Below are 23,102 nucleotides of genomic sequence, written 5' to 3' on the forward strand. Positions count from 1 at the left end.
GCTGTAAAAAACAACCAAAGTGCTTGAAGCCTGTTCATCCTACGGCCCTCGTTTATTGACTGAAAAAATACAAAGATGCCCCGTATAGCCTTAAGAGACTGTCGGGGTCAAGTGCCGTTATGTTAGCGAGCACCTGTGAAGGCCGCAATGGGGTGATGTGGCCAGAGCCACGCTCGGCCGCCTTTGTCTCCCTAGTGGCGATGTTTTATACACCGTACCGGGAGATCATTTGAGGCTGAGACGACCTAGGGGAGGCCCAGGGCCGGTTACAGATGCTCGGTGTACTTGGGAGATAAAGGTTGGACGGGCGTGGTGCTGGCCACCCACCCGCTCGTGTACCGTGCCGGCCTTCATAGGTGCTCGCGAACAGCACTTGACCCCAAAAAAGGCTGTCAAAGCTTTCCAGGGTATCTTTGTGTTGCGAGTAGTGCACCGTCGAATACTAGCAGAGTTCCACCAGTGGCTGCCAACCCCAACACGCTCGCTCTGGTGGCAATGTAAGATCGAGTCGCGCTCCTCAACCCGCGCGCAGGTGAGCGCTACGTTGATCGTTGGCATCGCGGGAATTGCGGTGGTGGCTTTGGCGGAGATGCCCCTTGAACCCAGCAGTGGAAAGATCATGCCGGAAGTCGACATCTTCACGTACGTACGACCATATGTTGAACTTCTCTCGCACCGTACGTACCAGCCTCGCGCAAGCCCATTTTTTTCCCCCCCGTTAACGCTCGATTCGGAAGCGTGGCCGTCAATGAAACATTCAACGGGACCCGACAAACGCCGCTGCTGCCGCTGCCGTCACCACCGCTAATGAGCGCAGTGTCACCAGGCGGCTAGGCGGTGCCATGTGTCACTGTTATTCCTCAATCGCCGTGTGACTGCATCTCTTAATTAAAACTCTCCGGAGAGGTGATTAATTTGTCAGTTTCACGAGGGCAGTGGAATTGAAGGGATGGTATTAGACGCGTGGCGGTGGTAGTGGCGGTGGTGGTGACGGTAGTGGTGGTGGTGGTGTTGGTTGCAGTGGTGGTGCTTGTAGTGATTGCAGTGGCGGTGGTGGCAGTGGTGGTGCTGGCGGCGGTAACGGTGGTAGTGGCTGCGGTGGTGGTGGCGGCGGTGGTCGCGTTGGTGGCGGTGGTGGTGGTAGTGGTGCTTGTGGTGGTTGCAGTGGCAGTGGTGGCGGTGGTGGTGGTAGTGGTGGCGGTGGTGGCGGTGGTGGTGGTGGCGGTGGTGGTGGTGGTGGTGGTGGCGGTGGTGGTGGTGGCGGTGCTGGCGACAGTGTCGGTGGTGGCAGCGGCGGCGGCGGTGGTGGTGCTGGCGATGGTGGTGGTGGCGGTGGTGGTAGTGGCAGTGGTGGTGCTGGTGACGGTGGTGGTGGTAGCGGTGGTGGTGGTGGGTGGCCACGTGGAATGTTTGAACACTCACTGCGGAGGAGAGGCTCCCACTGCTCTGCCGGGAGTTGGACTGGTACTTCCTGGATCTCTTCGGTATTCAGGTAGTCCGGTGGACCGGCTCTGATTACTCGCACCATGAGGTGTGGACAGTTCTCTTCTCGGGGCAGACGACTGCCAAACAACATGGAGTGGCTCTTCTTCTGAACACATTAATGAACGGGGCGTCGGAGCGTGGCAGTGAGGTGTGGGAAGCTGTAAGCCCTAGGCTACTTTAGGCCCACTTTCCTATCATCCAGAGGTGAGGAGTGGCGGTCGTAGTTATTTATCCCCCCACCAAAAATTAACATCATTGGAGGGATGCAGGCAAGGCCGATGAGTCAGATACCTTATATGACCTCTTGTCACAGGTGCTAGCTATAGTGGCCCCTCGGGATAGAGTCATCATGTTGGGTGACTTTAATGCCCAAGTTGGTCATAATGCTGGCACCTGGTCTGCAGTGATTGGAAGGCGTGGGCCAGATCAGCTCAATAACAACTGTAGGAGGCTGCTAAACTTATGTGCAGCCCATGGGCTTCTAATTACCAACACGCTGTTCTGGCATTGGCGCATCCACACAACATAATGGATGCACGCTGGGACCAACTAAAAACATTTGCTAGACTACATAGTGACGGAACGGTGGATGTGGGCCCATGTCCTTGACACCAGGACCTATGATGATCTGCCCACTGACCATCGACTTGTCATCTGTCAGATGCGCCTGCCATTCTTCCATTCTGGTGGTGAGTGTACACCCAAGACCCCATTCACATCCACAGTGGCCTGGTCTCAGCTAGCTGATGAAAATTTAAGCGAGAATTTAATCATCGCTTGCAGCTGGGGTTGGCATCGTCCCCACTCCCCCTGATGCCAAGGGGAAATGAGCGAGGTTTGGCACTGTGGCTCATGCAGCTTCAATGGCTGCTTTGGGTACACGGTCCAGACCTCCCCAGAGGCCCTGGCTGGCAGAGGAGGTGTTCAGGCTGGCTGAGAAAAGCGACAGGCCCACTCTCACCATCTACAGTAACCCACGTCAGAAAATGAGGAGGCTTACCGCAGCCTTCGCTCGGAAGTTTGGAGAGCCGTGAGGCGCTGCAAGGATGGGTGGTGGTCGCGGGTTGCTGAGGAGATAGAATCTGCCTCAGTTGCCCGTGATCCAAAATCACTATTTCATTCCATCAAAAAATGAACTTGCAGTGCCACACCTATCACTATCATTAGTGAAAAAACGGTGATCCAATCTCCATCCCCCAAGAACAAGTTTGCAGATTTGCTGAGCATTTCTGTGAAGTCTTGGGGAAAGGGGACTGCAAAGACTGGAGCAACTACAGGGGCATCTCACTCAGTGTGCCGCGAAAAGTCTTGGAAAGCATTATTCAACATCGCCTTGCCAGGCACGCTGAGGAGAGGCTTGCAGGGCCCCAATGTGGTTTCGGGAAAGGGCGGTCTTGTACAGATGCCATATTTTCTGTCCATCTGCTACAGCAGAGGTGTAGGGAATTCCAACAAGACCTACATCTCTCCTTTATTGACCTGGTCAAGGCCTATTAAATCATCAGCAAGCCTGGACCCTGGGTTGTTCTTCGTGCTTTCAGAGTCACTGACTCTCTGCTCACAATCATTAAGAACCTTCATGATGGTGAGGGAGCCATTCCCTATTCACCTTGGGGTGCGACAGGGATGTTCTCCGGCTCCCACATGATTTAACATCTATTTCGACTACGTAGTTCATGAAGCCTTTGATGGCTGTACCGGAGGTATTTCCATCTGGAACAGATACAATGGGAGGCTGATCGATGCCAAGGTGCGGTCAAGGGATGGCTCCCTGTTGGTCAACCATGTTATGTATTCTGCTAATCTGGTAATTGCTGCTCACTCAGAGGAGGAGTTGGAGGACCTGCTGCTAATCCTGGAGCATGTCACTAAGAGGTGGGGCCTTACCATCAGCCCCACCAAAACTAAGCACCTGCCTGAGTATTTTCTATCATCAGACACCCCACCCCCACAACTCCGAATTGATGATGGGGCAATTGTAGAGAGAGTGGAGAGTTTCCCATACCTGGGCAGTCTACCCATGACCTGCTCCGGTATGACAGCAGAGGTCTCCCTCCTAATCAGCAGCATTATATTTTCATCGGTTCCATAACGATGTGTGGAACCTACCTAGTTTAACACGTAGGCTTTCGCGACCAATATTTTTCATAATAGACGTTTTTGGGTTAGATCACGATCTAACCTAAACACGTTTATTATGGAAAACTACATAGTCTGTCGCTCCACACGAAGCTTCAGGTCTTCTCGGCCACGGTCATGCCCTGCCTTCTCGACACGTGCGAAACGTAGACCACCCTAATGGACCATCTTCCCCGGTTAGAAACATTTAGGCTGGTCTGCCTACGAACCATCCTGGGTTTAACCAGGCTGGATTATGTGAGGAGCTCACAACTCCTTGAAAAATCTGGACAAAGTCCCATTAGTGAGCTCCTCCAGCAGGCGAATGGGGTTTTTTGTTGTTGGTGGTGGTGCTGGCAGTGGTGGTGCTGGAGGCAGTGATGGTGGTGGTGGCCCTTGTGGTGGCGGTGATGCTGGTGGCGGTGATGCTGGTGGCGGAGGTGGTGGCGGTGGTGACGGTGGTCGTGATGGCGGTTGTGAGGAGCAGTAGTGTAGCGGTTAGCGGGCTGCGCTACAAACCCTGGCTACTCGGGTTCGATTCCCGCTCACAGTCAACACCAGTGACGATTATTTGACCGGTCCTGGGTCTCCCCTAGGTCGACTCAGCCTCAAATGAGTACCTGGTGCGATGTGTAAACATCGCCACTGGGGAGACAAAAGCGACCGGGCGTGGTGTTGGCCACCCACCCCCTCGTGTGCCGTGCCAGCCTTCATAGGTGCAGCTAGCTAACAGCACTTGCCCCAACAGTCTGTTAAGGCTATACGGGGGGTCTTTGTCTTTGGTGGTGGTGCCCGTGTTGGCGGTGGTGGTGGTTGGCGGAGGCGTGGTGTTGCGTTTGGAATAGGAAATATTAACGAATGAGAAATATGTACAATAATTTATCGATCGCTAACATTTGAACGTAATGAAGAGGTGCAATTAAGGACACACGAGGGCAAGAGCAACGATTACCGGAGGAATGTTTTAGCTCTGTGAGTCTGCCACATTCAGCATGCAAATGAAATGTTATTCAACGCTGCGGGAATTTTCGTTTGCACAGAAAGGTCACGGGTTCTCTCCAAACTCCTCAAAGAGGGTCCTGCTGGAGTCGTAACGATTACTGTAGCCCACCAACGCGACTGGGGGCGCCACAGTGGCGAGATGTTAACTACCTCGCCTAGTGTACAGGAAGTCGTGGGCTCGATCCCAACTCTGGTGGCGGGCGTTTGCGGTGACCGTCTTTCATTCAATGGCTAGCCAAAAAAAAATCGCTGCTGCGAGGATGACCGGCGTTCGCGTGATGCCTCAGAGGCGCAGAAAGGAAAACCATTTCCCAAGCTCTGTGGTCCTATATTGTGAGGTTTAGTCAACTTCGTGAATGGCAATAAACCAGAACTGCATAGTGGGGAGTGTGGGGGAGGGGGGGGGGCAACACTCAATCCCCGTACAAATGGAAATTTAACCCACTTGCTATACTGCCATCCTACCCGGGCATTGAAGCGATCTCGAAGCCCACGGGCGGATAGGGAGCTTGAGGAGCGTGCGTGATCCACCAACCCCTCTCAGCTGTCTTCGCGAGGGCTCCGCTGTGAAAGGAAGTGCCGTGAATTTTCCCAATCAGGGCATGGAGCGGAACTCACGCGGTGTGAATTACGGTGGTTGACCACTTTGTAATACGTTACAGTTTATATATTTTAAAAAAGTGAACAATTTGGATTTGATTGAAGGCGCTGAAGCTTATTGTTGTAATGATTAATTGACTGTAATGTTCACAATTGATCTCGCCCTGGCAATGTATGTGTAGTGACATAGAATGAGTCACTGGAACGCGTAGAGCTGGGGACTGGTAGAGACTGGGATTATGGGTAACAGCCCGGTCTACCAGTGGGACACGTCAGCGAAGCCCGGAGCCTTCTGGGGGAATCCAGAAGGGGGCGTGGCCGAAGGCGGAGCCTGGCCACGCTGGTGAGGATAAAAGGCGAGCTCCGACTCACAGTCGGGGCTGCCGTGGTCTGGAGTGGAACTCGTCGTGCTGCCGTCTTCATGGTCTTCGCCTCTTCGAGCTGTGGATCATGAAGCATGTTGGCTGTCCTGACCCGGTGTGTAGTTATCCCCTAGGGCAGTGAAGGCCGGAATAAATGAGAGAGAGTGCCTCCTACTAGTGTCTCTGAATTAGCACACGACATATGTACGGTCCGGATTTGTCATTCCCGAAAAGACAATGAATATTTGCTCGTGTGATATTTTGTATACAGTATATAATATATATGTCCTGCGATCGCAGTTATCACATCTTAAATTACGCACAGTAATAGCCGCAATTTTTAATGTATACACTTTGCAATATTGTGTGTGTGTCTTAATGGTGACTGTTGTGGGTTTTTTATGTCTCTACAATTATTCGTGGACACTGGAGTATTTAAATTGTGTACATGATCATCGCCAAAATACAGCTTTTCTATACACATATATAATAGCCCAGATCTGTCCTTCTGTCATTCTGTGACTGTGATTAACGTGGCACGGATTGGTTCAAATGTGTCACGTGACCACGAGCAAGCAGCCAACCAGAGGTGCGCCCCTCCCAAATATGTATGCCCCCGGATTGGTTGAAGTGCGTCACGTGACCGCGATCTGCCCACTTCGTATTGTGGTGCGCCCCGCACCTCGAAGGCCCGAGAAGCAGCAACATCACGGCCACAGTGCCGGAGACGCAGCCACGGAAAGCTGACGGTCGATCCACTCACAGACGGCTCATTCATACACACAGCTCACTCACACTCACTCAGACAATCGCATGCAGCTCAGAGGAGACGGGTGACTCAGAGTGAGGAACCGTGACCACGCAAGTGGAACAAAGTGGAACAACACGGACGTGCAGAATGAAGACATTGAACACGCACGTGGAACAGAGTGGAACAACGTGGACGTGCAGAATGAACACCGTGACCACGCACGTGGAACAGAGTGGAACAACGTGGACGTGCAGAATGAACACCGTGACCACGCACGTGGAACAGAGTGGAACAACGTGGACGTGCAGAATGAACACCGTGACCACGCACATGGAACTGAGTGTAACAACACGGACATGCAGAATGAACACCGTGACCACGCACGTGGAACAGAGTGGAACAAACGGACGTGCAGAATTAACACCATGACCACGCACGTAGAACTGAGTGTGAACAACACGGACATGCAGAATGAACACTGTGACCATGCACGTGGAACTGAGTGGAACAACACGGACATGCAGAATGAACACCGTGACCACGCACGTGGACAGAGTGGAACAACACGGACATGCAGAATGAACACCGAGTGGAACAACACGGACATGCAGAATGAACATCGTGACCACGCACGTGAAACAGAGTGGAACGCGGACATGCAGAATAAACATCGTGACCACGCACGTGGAACAGAGTGGAACAACACGGACATGCAGAATGAACATCGTGACCACGCACGTGGAACAGAGTGGAACAACGCGGATGTGCAGAATGAACACCGTGACCACGCACGTGGACAGAGTGGAACAACGCGGACGTGCAGAATGAACACTTCATGGGAGACGTAAACATCATCGCACACCTCCTAAACTAAACTCTTTTATTTTAATTTATCAGATAAGGCCCACTGAAAGATATAGCTCTTTTTCACAAGCAACCTGGCCACAACTGATAGCTCAACGGAGTGGCTTATGTGGAAATGTATAGCAGCCAAATCCTCTAAACGCATGTTTCCAAATGTGAAGGGGAGAACCCGGAGGACCCGGAGGAAAATCCACTCCACAACGGGTAGAGAGACACGTAAACTCCAAATATAAAGGCGTTGCCAAGGTCGGGGTCGAACCCACGACCTCCTGTGCACCTGGCGAGGTAGTCAACATCTCGACACCACGGCGCCCATCCTGGCTTCGACATTCCTCTCGCTCCTCGGCGACGCCGGTGGAACGACCAACCGCATCAGAATGTCAGAATCAGAATGTTTCATCATTCTGGAGGACTTCATTCATGGAGGCCGATGCGCACATTTCCTTCATGAATGGAAAACCAAAGGCAAGCCAGAGTGGCGTGACTGTGGCCATGCAACCCAAGCTATGGACTGAATAGTGAACCCAATGTGGTCTGTGCTTCTTCAATGGAGGAGGAACAGTACAGCTCAACGAACTCCGTCTCCTGCTGATGCCCTCTGTTCATGGCCAGCAGATCTCTACGCAAGGACAGAAACAGTCTCGTGAGATATAATGGCATGATTTTTTGGAGGCTTTCATCCAGCAGTGGGTTGACCATGGCTGATGATGCAGTGATTTCTCCTGCGCGGTATCCATGTCGCAGCCTGTGCCCACGTGATATGTACGAGTCTGTGGGTCTCTGAAGGATGTAGTTGCAAACCATTATCCCAGAAGCTACTGAGCCCTGTGTTCGTGATTTCTCCTGCACAGTATCCATGCCGCAGTCTCTACGCTTGCTTGACCCCCCCCCCCTACACACTCCAAGTAAGCCATGGGGTTGGGAACCGCTGCTGTTGGTGCTTTGGACTCTACTCGAGCGGTGAGCTCTGGTTGATGATGAGCGCTCCTGTTTTGATGCACGCAATCATCACGGCCGCAAAGCACCACCGAAGGCATCTGGGCATTTGCGGCGCATCGCTTTTTATTAATTTATTTATTATTTCTGCCGAACTTTATTACAATCGGCCATCCCTAAGCGCCGCCTCGTGTCGACGCGAGACGCTGGATACGCCGAGCGCGTGCGCCCGAGGGCGGGCGGGCGGGCGGGCGGGCGGGCGGGCAGGAATCAAGTGGCTCTGAAAGCAAGAAAAGCGTTCCGCGAGATGCAGATTGGGTGTCCCAGGGCATTTCTCAATAACAATAATAACAATAATACAAATCCTGTTGGCATCGCCTTCGTCTTGCTCCCGCGACACGCGTTTCATATTATCCGGAAAAAAAAAAAATAATCTGAATATTTATTGATATACACAATAGCACCCGCCCCCCCCCCAACTCTCCTTCCCCCCCCCGTCTCGTGACGATGGCCTTGAAAAGGGTGCTCGAGGCAAACAAAAACGTCGCGAGGGCGACGATACCCCGAGGACGCCGATGCCTCCGCAGGCGAAACGGCTCCGTGGAGCGAGGGGCTCTTGCGTGGGGCTCGCTGGCGCCCGTGTTGTGACGCCCACGCACACCCCCCCCACCCCCCCACCCCCCCCACCCCCCCCCAGATATTACTGGGTGCTTCAAAAAAAAAACTCATATACGGGATTTTAGTTTTTAATGGTAAACAAATAACGGATGGTAATAGACTGTAGCATGATAACAAATGCAATGAGGCTTCCACTCGCTCGCCATCGTTGTCAACGCGTGCCTGGAATATTCTCCAGGTGGTCTCAAGAGCCGGCAGGCTGCACATTTCGCTTGGCGTTGTCGCAAATTCTCCGAAGTGTTCACATGTTTTTTTTAAGCACCCTGTGCGTGTGTATATATATATAAATAATATAATTATACGTATTTTAGAGAGAAAAAAATACTAATTGTTGATATGTTAATGGTCTGTATTGATAAATGAACAATGCATTAATTGTTCACATATACTATTTATATATTTAATATATATACAATTAATATTTTTTATGTACTGATTATTGATATATATATAAAATAACTGTGTGCAATGCTTGAAACATTCCAGCACCGCCCGCCTATTGTTGACGCACATTTTGTTGACGTTAATCGACGTAAAAAAAAAGAGGCAAAGGCGCAGCCCTGCAATTGCTCGGTCATTGCCGCCGCTGGCGGATGGGGATTGCCCCCCACTGCAGAGAAGAGGGTAGGCCTATTCTTTAGGTCTTTCGGCAAAGTCACGTAGATAGGTTCAAATTAATGAACAGAAAATAAACAAAACAAAAACTACGACGTTTCGGCGACAACACAAGCGGTCGTCATGAGAGGGGGGTAAGCCTCCAAATGTAACTGTTCATAAAGGTTTAAAAGTGGGCGTGGCCCAAGTGTCAGAACGGAGTGGGCGGGGCACAAGAGTCTAGGCCAGCAGTGGATAGAGCATCCTATAGAGATGGAGCCTAGGCCACGATAGAGCAAACGCTACAGAGATGGAGCCTAGCCAAGCGGTGGATAGCGGGTGCAATAGGCGTGGTGTACTAGTGGTAGTCCAGGCCAGCAGTGGTTAGAGCATCCTATAGAGATGGTGTACTAGAGGTACTTAAGGCCAGCAGTGGATAGAGCAAGCTATAGCCAGTAGTCTAGGCCAGCAGTTGATAGAGCGGGAGAGTGTTAAACAATGGAAACATTACAGCAGTTACGACTTAAACTGGTTGATAACGTCCTTCCAGTGATTGCTGAGTTTGTACCCGTCATCTCGGTTGAAATTGTGTCCATGTTTGTATATACGGGTGGCTTCATGAACGAATCTTTGTTGATAGCCAGTGGGCTTGCAAAGTACCTTCGTCTTAGAGAAATCAATTTCGTGTGAGCCCACCGCATTAAAGCAATGATCAGCCACGGCCGAGGTATTGGTCCTACCGTGTTTCAGATCTGCCTTGTGTTCACGAACACGGTCCCGAGACATGTCGCTTAGTTTCCCCAACGTAACTACTGCCGCAGACACAGCTTAGTTTGTAGACGCCGGGGTATTGCATGTCAGGGATCCTATCCTTCACAGATGGGATCAGATCACGAATTGTTTGTGCTGTGTTAAAACGAGCCTGGATCTTGTGTTTACTCATGATTTTGGAAATCTTTTTGGTGACCCCTGCTATGTAATGCAATATGAATGGATATTTGGAACACACAATCGTTAAAGCTATTACCCCAACAGTTGCGAAAGAATCATCAAAGGACCCAATCAAAACCATCCACTGCTGGCTTATTTTTTTGCGGGGGGGGCAGGGGCAGAGCTTTGTGACGTCATATTTGAGGGGTGGTCTAACTTTTTGTGAAGCCGTGTGACGAAGGGGCGGGGGGAGGGAGTCAAAAGTCGTCCAAAATCGCGTGACGTCATTTATGGACGGCCCCTGGAAGGGATGTTAGCGATCACCTATTTCGGCTAGGGCTGAGCTGACGCACGAGGCGTGTGGTGACGTGTCCAATCTCCACGCACAGCTGATCATCGACCACCATCGTAGGGTTTGTATTTATTCATCAAACGCTGAGTAAACCTAAGGGAGTCTCAAGACCGGTTTCACATTATCGCCTGCCATTGATGTTAGCGGTGGCTGGTTAATTCAACTCGAGTCACCGGGGTCATGCACCATACCTACCCCAAAGGCCCCCCCCCCCGTGTAGCCTTAACAGACTGTTGGGGCAAGCGCTGTTAGCGAGTAGCAGCTGTGAAGGCCGGCACGGCAGTCGAGGGGGGTGGGTGACCAACACCACGCCCGACCGCCTTTATCTTCCCAGTGACGATGTTTTACACACCACACCATGGACCGGTTGAGATAATCGTCGTCGATGTTGGCCGTTGGCGGGAATCGAACTCTGGTGGCCGGGTCCGTAGCGCAGTGCGCACACACGTACGTTCACGCAGATTGTGCTCACAAACACTCCGCTGTTACTTCCACTCGTATATTATTTTAGAAATTCTGAAAATAGGAAATTGAACTGGCCGATAATTCCAGTAATCTCCCGCAGCTTTGGCGCGCTCTGTAATTTGCGTGCCGGAGAATGTGTTACACATTCGCACGCTGGCGAAGTCGCCAATTTCACAATTCAACATTTTCTGGGCCACGGGGTGAAAATAATAACAACAACAACAATAATGATAATAAAAAAACATTTAAAATAAAAATAAAAACACATCTTCTGTGGCCCGACAGTGGTGTAAGTGCCACCCGTGCCACGGCGCATAAACCGATAGGATCAGAGGAAAACAATTCCGGAGAAGTGGTGACATTTTTGTAAAAAAAAAATGTTCAAAAAAACGTTTTAATAAAGGTGCAGCCCTTCCGCTGAAAGGACAGCTCCAGAAGAGCCCCAACTTGAGCTATTCTGGACAATTCTTCCACGCTGGCTCGTCGGCTTGGGAGAAGTTGAAGTACCCGCACTTGACCCCGTCGCACGCGACCTGCCGATTGGCTCACCGGGATGAACCCCGCTTATACCGCTGGGTGCACAGGGGCGGTGGGGAGAGGAAGTGGGGGGGAGGATTTCAGAAAATTGCACCTTGCCACGACGAGAGATCGAACCGAACCCGCAAACTGCGCATTCCAAAACCGGTGTGCTCACCGTCACACCGATGGTGTCCTGATAGATGATCAACGCACTCATCTGGGTTTAGGGACCTGAGAAAGTGGTGGAAATTCCACATTGCTGCGACGGGGGCGTGTCAATCCAGCCGGGCAGTCGCTGTTGACTCCATACAACGTGGCACTCAGGCGGACGATGGCGATGATGACGGTGGTGGCTCGCCCCACCACCAACAGCCGGAGTATAGTGGTGGTGGTGGTGGTGGTTGACGGTTGTCTGAACCGGTCCTGGGCCCACCCCCTAGATCGAACTCAGCCTCAAACGAGTACCTGGTGGCGGTGTGTAAACATCGCCACTCTGGACACAAAGGTGGTCAGCGCGTGGTGTTGGCCACTCACACCCCTTCGTAGGTGCTCCCCAGTAGCACTTACCCCAACAGACTGTTCCAGGCCATACGGGGGAATCTTTATCTTTGGTGGTTGTGGTGGTGGCTGCCTGTAATCCAGCGCTGTGGAGGCAGCAGCAGCAGCAGCAGCGACGGCTTGTGGATCGCACACGGATGGGTTGTTAACCTCCCTTCCCGCGATGGCATGGACGCATTCTGGCTCGACAGGAGAAGGCGATGCACCCACCTCGCACGCATGGGTATGCGAACACTCATTAATCGGACGATAACGCCTTCATATAGAGGGCACGGCAGAGCTTGGGCAATTGTCGGTGCTGGCTCATCGCGTCGCCGGTGCCTTCCCGATCATCTGTGGTGCCTCCTACGCGAATACTGAGCGATGGTGCCGCACGATAAGTTGGCATTATTAACTATTGTTATTACTGCTAGGGACTATGAACTACAGTAAAACCTTGGATTGCGAGTAACTTGGTCTGCGAGTGTTTTGCAAGACGAGCAATTTTTTTAAAATAAATAATAATTTGATAAACGAGCCATGTCTTGCAATACGAGCAGTACGTACACAGTATACGCTTTGTCTGCCGAGCGTCACGTGATCACAACTGAGCCAATGGTTCTTCTTCTCTCTCTCGCTGCGGGATTGTGGGTAATCATCTTCCATGCTCGGTCTCAGTCGGCGTGCCTCACTTGTATAGTCAACATCTGTTTACTACAGTACTATAGTGTTGTGACCACGTGTATACTGTTTACTACAGTACTATAGTGTTGTGACCACGTGTATACTTTCAACACATTACATAAAATCCGTGATCTGGTTCCGTCTGTAAAAGATGTGATTCCGGACATACAGTACCCTGGTGTCTACAAACTAAGTTGCCTCTGTGGTAGCAGCTACATTGGAGAAACCAAACAACATATCTCGGACCGCATTCGTGAACACAAAGCAGACCTTAAACACGGTAGGACCAACACCTCGGCCGTGGCAGATCATTGTTATAATTCAGTAGGCTCACATGACATTGACTTCTCCAAGACAGAGGTTCTTTGTAAACTATCTGGCTACCATGAGAGATCCGTTCATGAGGCTATCCACATATACAAGCACAGAGACAATTTCAACCGAGAAGATGGATTCTGGCTTAGCAATCATTGGAAGGATTTGATAAACCATTTCAGGTCTTAATTGATTGTTCACACTTACGGTGGCTTTCAGATAGCATACATTAATTTTTCGTCTCCCCCCTCCTCTTTTCAGAACATAGATGGACTCGTCCTTCTAAACAAACTGCTAAATCGCTGCCCGTGGCGCTAATGTTTTTTTTATAAATAAATCAATAAAACACCGTTTATAAATAAATAAATGCGAACCGCCACTTCTTTCAAATGTTTCTTGCCGTTGGTTTTCACACCTGATGATGACCGTTTGCGTTATGGTCGAAACGTCGTGAGAATTTGTATTGTTTTATATATTTTATTATTTTATTGTTTCCCTTCAACGTGACTTTACCGAAAGAGCTAAGAACACGTGTATACTGTTTACTACAGTATAGTGTTGTGACCACGTGTATACTGTTTACTACAGTACTATAGTGTCGTGACCACGTGTATACTGTTTACTATAGTGTTGTGACCACGTGTATACTGTTTACTATAGTATAGTGCTGTGACCACGTGTATACTGTTTACTACAGTACTATAGTGTTGTGACCACGTGTGTACTGTTTACTACAGTACTATAGTGTTGTGACCACGGGTGTGTGTGCGTAAAGCATTTTTTCTTTATTTTGTGTCCAAGTGTAGTGACTGTTCTTTAGTAAACTGTACTGCAAGTGAAAATCGTCCTACACAATAACCCTCCTCCTCTCTCTCTCTCGTCTCCCTCACACCAGCCACGATTAAATGTATTTAATAAATTAGATTACTTTATATTAAATTGAAATAATAAAAATATGAAAAGGCAATTTTGTATTAATCAATTTTTACATTAATATTTTTGGGTTGTGGAACGAATCATCTGAGTTGCCATTATTTACGGGGACATTCGCTTTGATATACGAGGATTACGAGCACTTTCCGGAACGAATTATGCTCGCAATCCAAGGTTTCACTGTATTTTCATTTGACCAGGTAATGCCCACTGAGCAATGCAGTTTTTTGGGCCACAAATGATAGCTCAACGAAGTGGCTCAGCACGTGTAAATGTATAGCCGCACAAGTCGTGTCAACGCACGTTTCTAAATGTGGTGAGAATAAACTGGAGAAGTTTGCATCTTCTACACGGGGAAAGAGACACGCCAACTCGAAATATACAGCAGCAGGCGTCAGGGTCGGGATCGAACCCACGACCTCCTGCATACCAGGCGAGGTAGTTAACATCTCTCCACCATGCAAACTCCAAATATACAGCAGGCGTCAGGGTCGGGATCGAACCCACGACCTCCTGTACACCAGGCGAGGTAGTTAACATCTCATAGCCACCGTGCAAACTCCAAATATACAGCAGGTGTCAGGGTCGGGATCAAACCCACGACCTCCTGTACACCAGGCGAGGTAGTTAACATCTCATAGCCACCATGCACACTCCAAATATACAGCAGGTGTCAGGGTCGGGATCAAACCCACGACCTCCTGTACACCAGGCGAGGTAGTTAACATCTCACCACCGTGCAAACTCCAAATATACAGCAGGTGTCAGGGTCGGGATCAAACCCACGACCTCCTGTACTCCAGGCGAGGTAGTTAACATCTCACCACCGTGCAAACTCCAAATATACAGCAGGTGTCAGGGTCGGGATCAAACCCACGACCTCCTGTACACCAGGCGAGGTAGTTAACATCTCATAGCCACCGTGCAAACTCCAAATATACAGCAGGTGTCAGGGTCGGGATCAAACCCACGACCTCCTGTACACCAGGCGAGGTAGTTAACATCTCATAGCCACCGTGCAAACTCCAAATATACAGCAGGTGTCAGGGTCGGGATCAAACCCACGACCTCCTGTACACCAGGCGAGGTAGTAAACATCTCACAGCCACCATGCAAACTCCAAATATACAGCAGGCGTCAGGGTCGGGATCGAACCCACGACCTCCTGTACACCAGGCGAGGTAGTAAACATCTCACAGCCACCATGCAAACTCCAAATATACCGCAGGCGTCAGGGTCGGGATCGAACCCACGACCTCCTGTACACCAGGCGAGGTAGTAAACATCTCACAGCCACCATGCAAACTCCAAATATACAGCAGGTGTCAGGGTCGGGATCAAACCCACGACCTCCTGTACACCAGGCGAGGTAGTAAACATCTCACAGCCACCATGCAAACTCCAAATATACAGCAGGCGTCAGGGTCGGGATCGAACCCACGACCTCCTGTACACCAGGCGAGGTAGTAAACATCTCACAGCCACCATGCAAACTCCAAATATACAGCAGGCGTCAGGGTCGGGATCGAACCCACGACCTCCTGTACACCAGGCGAGGTAGTTAACATCTCACAGCCACCATGCAAACTCCAAATATACAGCAGGCGTCAGGGTCGGGATCGAACCCACGACCTCCTGTACACCAGGCGAGGTAGTAAACATCTCACAGCCACCATGCAAACTCCAAATATACAGCAGGTGTCAGGGTCGGGATCAAACCCACGACCTCCTGTACACCAGGCGAGGTAGTTAACATCTCATAGCCACCGTGCAAACTCCAAATATACAGCAGGCGTCAGGGTCGGGATCGAACCCACGACCTCCTGTACACCAGGCGAGGTAGTTAACATCTCATAGCCACCGTGCAAACTCCAAATATACAGCAGGTGTCAGGGTCGGGATCGAACCCACGACCTCCTGTACACCAGGCGAGGTAGTTAACATCTCATAGCCACCGTGCAAACTCCAAATATACAGCAGGTGTCAGGGTCGGGATCGAACCCACGACCTCCTGTACACCAGGCGAGGTAGTTAACATCTCATAGCCACCGTGCAAACTCCAAATATACAGCAGGTGTCAGGGTCGGGATCGAACCCACGACCTCCTGTACACCAGGCGAGGTAGTTAACATCTCATAGCCACCGTGCAAACTCCAAATATACAGCAGGTGTCAGGGTCGGGATCGAACCCACGACCTCCTGTACACCAGGCGAGGTAGTTAACATCTCATAGCCACCGTGCAAACTCCAAATATACAGCAGGTGTCAGGGTCGGGATCGAACCCACGACCTCCTGTACACCAGGCGAGGTAGTTAACATCTCATAGCCACCGTGCAAACTCCAAATATACAGCAGGTGTCAGGGTCGGGATCGAACCCACGACCTCCTGTACACCAGGCGAGGTAGTTAACATCTCATAGCCACCGTGCAAACTCCAAATATACAGCAGCAGGTGTCAGGGTCGGGATCGAACCCACGACCTCCTGTACACCAGGCGAGGTAGTTAACAATTTGATGGTGCAGAGTTCACCTCTCCGACCGGAATTCAAGACGGGGCCTGGGTCGCGAGTAAACGAGGGGGTATTCATCGCCGTCGATAATTATTATCATTTATTTTTGTTTATTTTTTTTTTACAGCCGCGCCGGTGCCTTGAGCCGTTAAGATTTATTTTTTTGTTTGTTTTTTTAGTTTTAGTAAGAGATGTCTCGAGCGGACGATTGTCGGGCGATGTTGCCGGTCGCTCAATGGGACTTTGACGCATCCAAAGTTGTGCGTCGGACGCGTGACTCTTTTCCGTTTGAAGCTCCCGCGGAAGAAATAAGTAATATTTAAAAAAAAACTTTTAAAAAACACGCTTTAATTAAATGTACCCTAATAGTAATGGAAGAACTCCACGACTCCAGGAAGTGGCCCCGAAGCTTGCCACAACGTAAGGGGAACCCGTGGTCAATTACACCCAACGTGAGTTGAGCGTGGACAATTAGACCCAAGCCGAAACATAACATGTACAAATTTACGTTTACAATATATACATGTATTTTTTAATGATAGAATATAGTATTGTCATCAGTATGACATGAGTATACTAAGTTTGCACTCGATACCACATTGGGAAGTGGGTAAAAATTGAGTTGCAAGATTTGAGGATACAACAACAGACAGAGTGAGTTAATAAAAAGCGCGTAATAATAATTTTAAAAAAACTCGCGCGAGTAACGCTGGAACGTTAAACAAAGCCGCGTCCTTGGCTGTAACAACTTCTAAGTGTGCGTGGGTGTTGTGGGGGGTGGAGTGGTAGTGTAGCGGTTAGGGCGTGTGAGTGGTAGTGTAGCGGTTAGCGCGTGTGAGTGGTAGTGTAGCGGTTAGCGCATGTGAATGGTAGTGTAGCGGTTAGTGCGTGTGAGTGGTAGTGTAGCGGTTAGCGCGTGTGAGTGGTAGTGTAGCGGTTAGTGCGTGTGAATGGTAGTGTAGCGGTTAGCGTGTGTGAATGGTAGTGTAGCGGTTAGCGCGTGTGAGTGGTAGTGTAGCGGTTAGCGCGTGTGAGTGGTAGTGTAGCAGTTAGTGCATGTGAGTGGTAGAGTAGCGGTTAGCGCGTGTGAATGGATGTGTAGCGGTTAGCGCGCTGCCCGCCGAACTTGGCGACCCGGGTTCGATTCCCGCTCACGGACAACACCAGTGAGGAATTTAATTAACCGGTCCTGGGCCTCCCCTAGGTCGACTCAGCCTTAAATGAGTACCTGGTGCGACGTGGTTTAAAACTCGCCACCAGGGAGGCAAAGGCGGCCGGGCGTGGTGTTGGCACGCCCACCCCCTCGTGTGCCGTGCCGGCCTTCATAGGTGCTACTCGCTAACAGCACCTGCCCCTACAGTCGGTCACAGGCTATATGGGGGAATCTCTGGCTTTATCTTTGTTTGGCGGGGGGGGGGGGCGGGGAGAGTGAGAGGTGCTGAACCCATCACTCCTCCAGCCGCATGCCAACCCCCCACTCCACCCCCCTCGATTGTAAATGAGTGGGGAGGTCGGTATGAGTCACGTTGGCTTCACATTACCTATTAGTCGGGACGTTGGGTGCAGAGCGCGCGAGACAGAGAGAGTGATTGTCTTCGCGCGACACGTTTGTTGGCAATTTTTTTTTTATCGAATGCGTGATCGCAATCGGACGCAGACAACAGCTCCCTCCCGCAAGAACGAATTACGTGAATGCTAAATTAATTGCAACTCTTTAATTTTATCCAACAAAGCCTGAGTGAGTCTCAATACTCTTTTTTGTTGGATGTGGTTATTGTTGTTTCATTTCCCGTTGCTTAAAAAATGGATGTTCTGCGCTTTGTCCACAGCGACAGAGTTACAGAGAAAGACGCTGCTTATGCACGTGCAATGGCTGCTCAACTGAGTCGCAGATGGACACTTGGAGGCAACACATTTATTCAGTTCCAACACCTTAACAGAATAACAAACCTATGGTGGTGGTGGTGACCACCAGGTTAGCTACACTAGTTACCACGTGACTGGTGTAGTTAACCTAGTGGTGACCACCAGGTTAGCTACACTAGTTACCACGTGACTGGTGTAGTTAACCTAGTGGTGACCACCAGGTTAGCTACACTAGTTACTACGTGACTGGTGTAGTTAACCTGGTGGTGACTACCAGGATAGCTACACTAGTTACTACGTGACTGGTGTAGTTAACCTGGTGGTGACCACCAGGCTAGCTACACTAGTTACCACGTGACTGGTGTAGTTAACCTAGTGGTGACCACCAGGCTAGCTACACTAGTTACCACGTGACTGGTGTAGTTAACCTAGTGGTGACCACCAGGTTAGCTACACTAGTTACTACGTGACTGGTGTAGTTAACCTGGTGGTGACCACCAGGCTAGCTACACTAGTTACTACGTGACTGGTGTAGTTAACCTGGTGGTGACCACCAGGCTAGCTACACTAGTTACTACGTGACTGGTGTAGTTAACCTGGTGGTGACCACCAGGCTAGCTACACTAGTTACTACGTGACTGGTGTAGTTAACCTGGTGGTGACCACCAGGCTAGCTACGCTAGTTACTACGTAACTGGTGTAGTTAACCTGGTGGTGACCACCAGGCTAGCTACGCTAGTTACTACGTAACTGGTGTAGTTAACCTGGTGGTGACCACCAGGCTAGCTACAGTAGTTACCACGTGACTGGTGTAATTAGCCAGGTGGTGACCACCAGGTTAGCTACACTAGTTACTACGTGACTGGTGTAGTTACCCTGGTGGTGACCACCAGGCTAGCTACACTAGTTACCACGTGACTGGTGTAGTTAACCTGGTGGTGACCACCAGGCTAGCTACACTAGTTACCACGTGACTGGTGTAGTTAACCTGGTGGTGACCACCAGGTTAGCTACACTAGTTACTACGTGACTGGTGTAGTTACCCTGGTGGTGACCACCAGGCTAACTACACTAGTTACCACGTTACTGGTGTAGTTAGCCAGGTGGTGACCACCAGGTTAGCTACACTAGTTACTACGTGACTGGTGTAGTTAGCCTGGTGGTGACCACCAGGCTAGCTACACTAGTTACCACGTGACTGGTGTAGTTACCCTGGTGGTGACCACCAGGTTAGCTAAACTAGTTACTACGTGACTGGTGTAGTTAGCCTGGTGGTGACCACCAGGTTAGCTACACTAGTTACCACGTGACTGGTGTAGTTAACCTGGTGGTGACCACCAGGATAGCTACACTAGTTACTACGTGACTGGTGTAGTTAACCTGGTAGTGACCACCAGGCTAGCTACACTAGTCACTACGTGACTGGTGTAGTTAGCCTGGTGGTGACCACCAGGCTAACTACACTAGTTACCACGTGACTGGTGTAGTTAACCTGGTGGTGACCACCAGGCTAACTACACTAGTTACTACGTGACTGGTGTAGTTAGCCTGGTGGTGACCACCAGGCTAACTACACTAGTTACTACGTGACTGGTGTAGTTAACCTGGTGGTGACCACCAGGCTAACTACACTAGTTACTACGTGACTGGTGTAGTTAGCCTGGTGGTGACCACCAGGCTAACTACACTAGTTACTACGTGACTGGTGTAGTTAGCCTGGTGGTGACCACCAGGCTAGCTACACTAGTTACTACGTGACTGGTGTAGTTAACCTAGTGGTGACCACCAGGCTAACTACACTAGTTACTACGTGATTGGTGTAGTTAACCTGGTGGTGACCACCAGGTTAACTACACTAGTTACTACGTGACTGGTGTAGTTAACCTGGTGGTGACCACCAGGCTAGCTACACTAGTCACAACGTAACTGCTGCTACGGACTGGGACCAACGACTTCGGCCCGGGTCCACGTGTTGGCAACTTGTAGAACGTAGACGAAGGGTTTCTTCCAGGATGAACAACAACAACTCCGATCCCTCTCGGGACCCGGCTTATATTCTCTGCGGCATGACCGGCTCCGCCCTTGGCCACGCCCACCTTCCAGAATCCTCGGAAAGGATCTGGGTCCCAACCACGTGACCACCCATAGCCTCCTCTTGGGGCCCCTCTGTCAACTTAACCGGTCGCGTGTCCTCCCGGGTCAACCAGAGTGCCATGGGCCTCACGTAACCTCATCCTTTGGTCGGCACCCACACACCCTGTCTTGTAGGGTTGGCAAAGCGTGCAGTGCCATCCAGCGATGTCGCTGCACATGTACGTTGAACTTCTTTTGCACCGTAGGCAGCCAACTAGTTCTCGTGTGTGTGTGTGTGAAACGGGGAGCGGTGGTCCAGCGGTTAGCGCACTGCTCTACGAACCCGGCGACCCAAGTTCGATTCCCTCTCACGGCCAACACTGGTGACGAATTACGTGAACCGGTCCTGGGTCCTCCCCTGGTAGATTCAGCCTAGAATCATTACCAAGTAGCCGGTGCGGCGTGATAACATCGTCACGAGGGAGACAAAGGCGGCCGGGCGTGGTGCTGGCCACCCACCCCCTTCGTGTGCCGTGCCGGCCTTCATCGCTGCTCCTCGCTTCACAGCACTTGCCCCAACAGTCTGTTGAGGCCATACGGGGGATCTTTGTCTTTCTAGTACTTGCTCGGAGTTGTCGACGCTGCATGATTTGTTGCTCGAGTGTGCCACTGCGTGATCTGCCGTGGCCGCCGAGCGAGACGGCTCACAATGCCTCTGCGTGCCTCTGTGTGCGTGTCCAGCGTGCCCGTGGAGAGGTGGCCGAGGAGTTCTTGTCATGTCCTCCTGCACCTTGCAGCGAGACATTTCAGCACCTCAAGTGCCGCTGCTGCTGCTGTTTCCTATTCTGCACTCTTAGTGAAGTTACGCCGAGTGGCTCACATCTGTGGGATCCCCGTCGCATTGAACCTCAGCGTACATTGTTATCCCCCTAGCTCAAGGGATCCTGCGGCTTCGGGGTCGCAAGGGGCTCTTCAAGGGCTGCTGATTCGTGACGTTACTCAGTAAGGGAACTCCGTCTGGTATTCACCACACAGTGGCATTGCGGCTCTGGAAATATTGAGGTTGTTTTTTTTTGTGTTTGACCCAATTCGAAAAAAAATGTCTCTTTATTTTGGTTGCCGACCTCCTGATCGTGAGAGTCCAGTTTACCATGGGAGTTCAGTTTACCATGATAATCCAGTTTACCATGGGAGTTCAGTTTACCACGAGAATCCAGTTTACCATGGGAGTTCAGTTTACCATGATTATCCAGTTTACCATGGGAGTTCAGTTTACCATGATATTCCAGTTTACCATGGGAGTTCAGTTTACCATGAGAATCCAGTTTACCATGGGAGTTCAGTTTACCATGATAATCCAGTTTACCATGGGAGTTCAGTTTACCACGAGAATCCAGTTTACCATGGGAGTTCAGTTTACCATGATAATCCAGTTTACCATGGGAGTTCAGTTTACCACGAGAATACAGTTTACCATGGGAGTTCAGTTTACCATGAGAATCCAGTTTACCATGGGAGTTCAGTTTACCATCATAATCCAGTTTACCATGGGAGTTCAGTTTGCCATGAGAATCCAGTTTACCATGGGAGTTCAGTTTAATACGAGAATACAGTTTACCATGGGAGTTCAGTTTACCATGATAATACAGTTTACCATGGGAGTTCAGTTTACCATGATAATACAGTTTACCATGGGAGTTCAGTTTACCATGATAATACAGTTTACCATGATAATCCAGTTTACCATGGGAGTTCAGTTTACCATGATAATACAGTTTACCATGGGAGTTCAGTTTACCATGATAATCCAGTTTACCATGGGAGCTCAGTTTACCACGAGAATCCAGTTTACCATGGGAGCTCAGTTTACCACGATAATCCAGTTCACCATGGGAGTTCAGTTTACCATGATATTCCAGTTTACCATGGGAGTTCAGTTTGCCATGAGAATCCAGTTTACCATGATAATCCAGTTTACCACGGGAGTCGAGTTTACCATGGGATTTCATTTTAACATGGGAGTCCAGTTTAGCATGGGAGTTAATTTAACATGGAAGTCCAGTTTACAATGAGAGTCCAGTTTACCATGGAAGTCCAGTTTACTACGAGTCCAGAGTTGCAACGCCGTGATAGGTAGGAGTACTTCCACGAGAGCGAGCTCATTCTCGTGGAGGAGGGTGCACGCAGGGAGGAACTTGTTAAAACTAACACTGTAAAATATGTTTTATTGTACCAGGTAAGGCCCACTGAGCTATATAACTCTTTTTCAGAAACGACCTGGCCACAAATGATAACTCGACGAAGTGGCTTTATATCACGCGGACATTTAGAGCAGTGGCCAAACACTCTTCCACGAATACCGAATCTCAGTGTGTAGGGAAAAACCGGAGGACCCGGTTAACAAAAAAAGTCCACGCGACAACAGGGAGACGGAGTGAGCAAAACCCACGATCTCCTGAAATACCGGGTGAGGGAGTTAACATCTCGCCACCGGGGCGGTGTTGTTGCGATTAGAAGAGCAGCGGAA

The sequence above is a fragment of the Petromyzon marinus genome, chromosome 53, assembly GCF_048934315.1.
Source record: "Petromyzon marinus isolate PM22_M1 ecotype Great Lakes invasive population chromosome 53, UKy_Petmar_22M1.pri1.0, whole genome shotgun sequence".
NCBI lineage: Eukaryota > Metazoa > Chordata > Hyperoartia > Petromyzontiformes > Petromyzontidae > Petromyzon > Petromyzon marinus.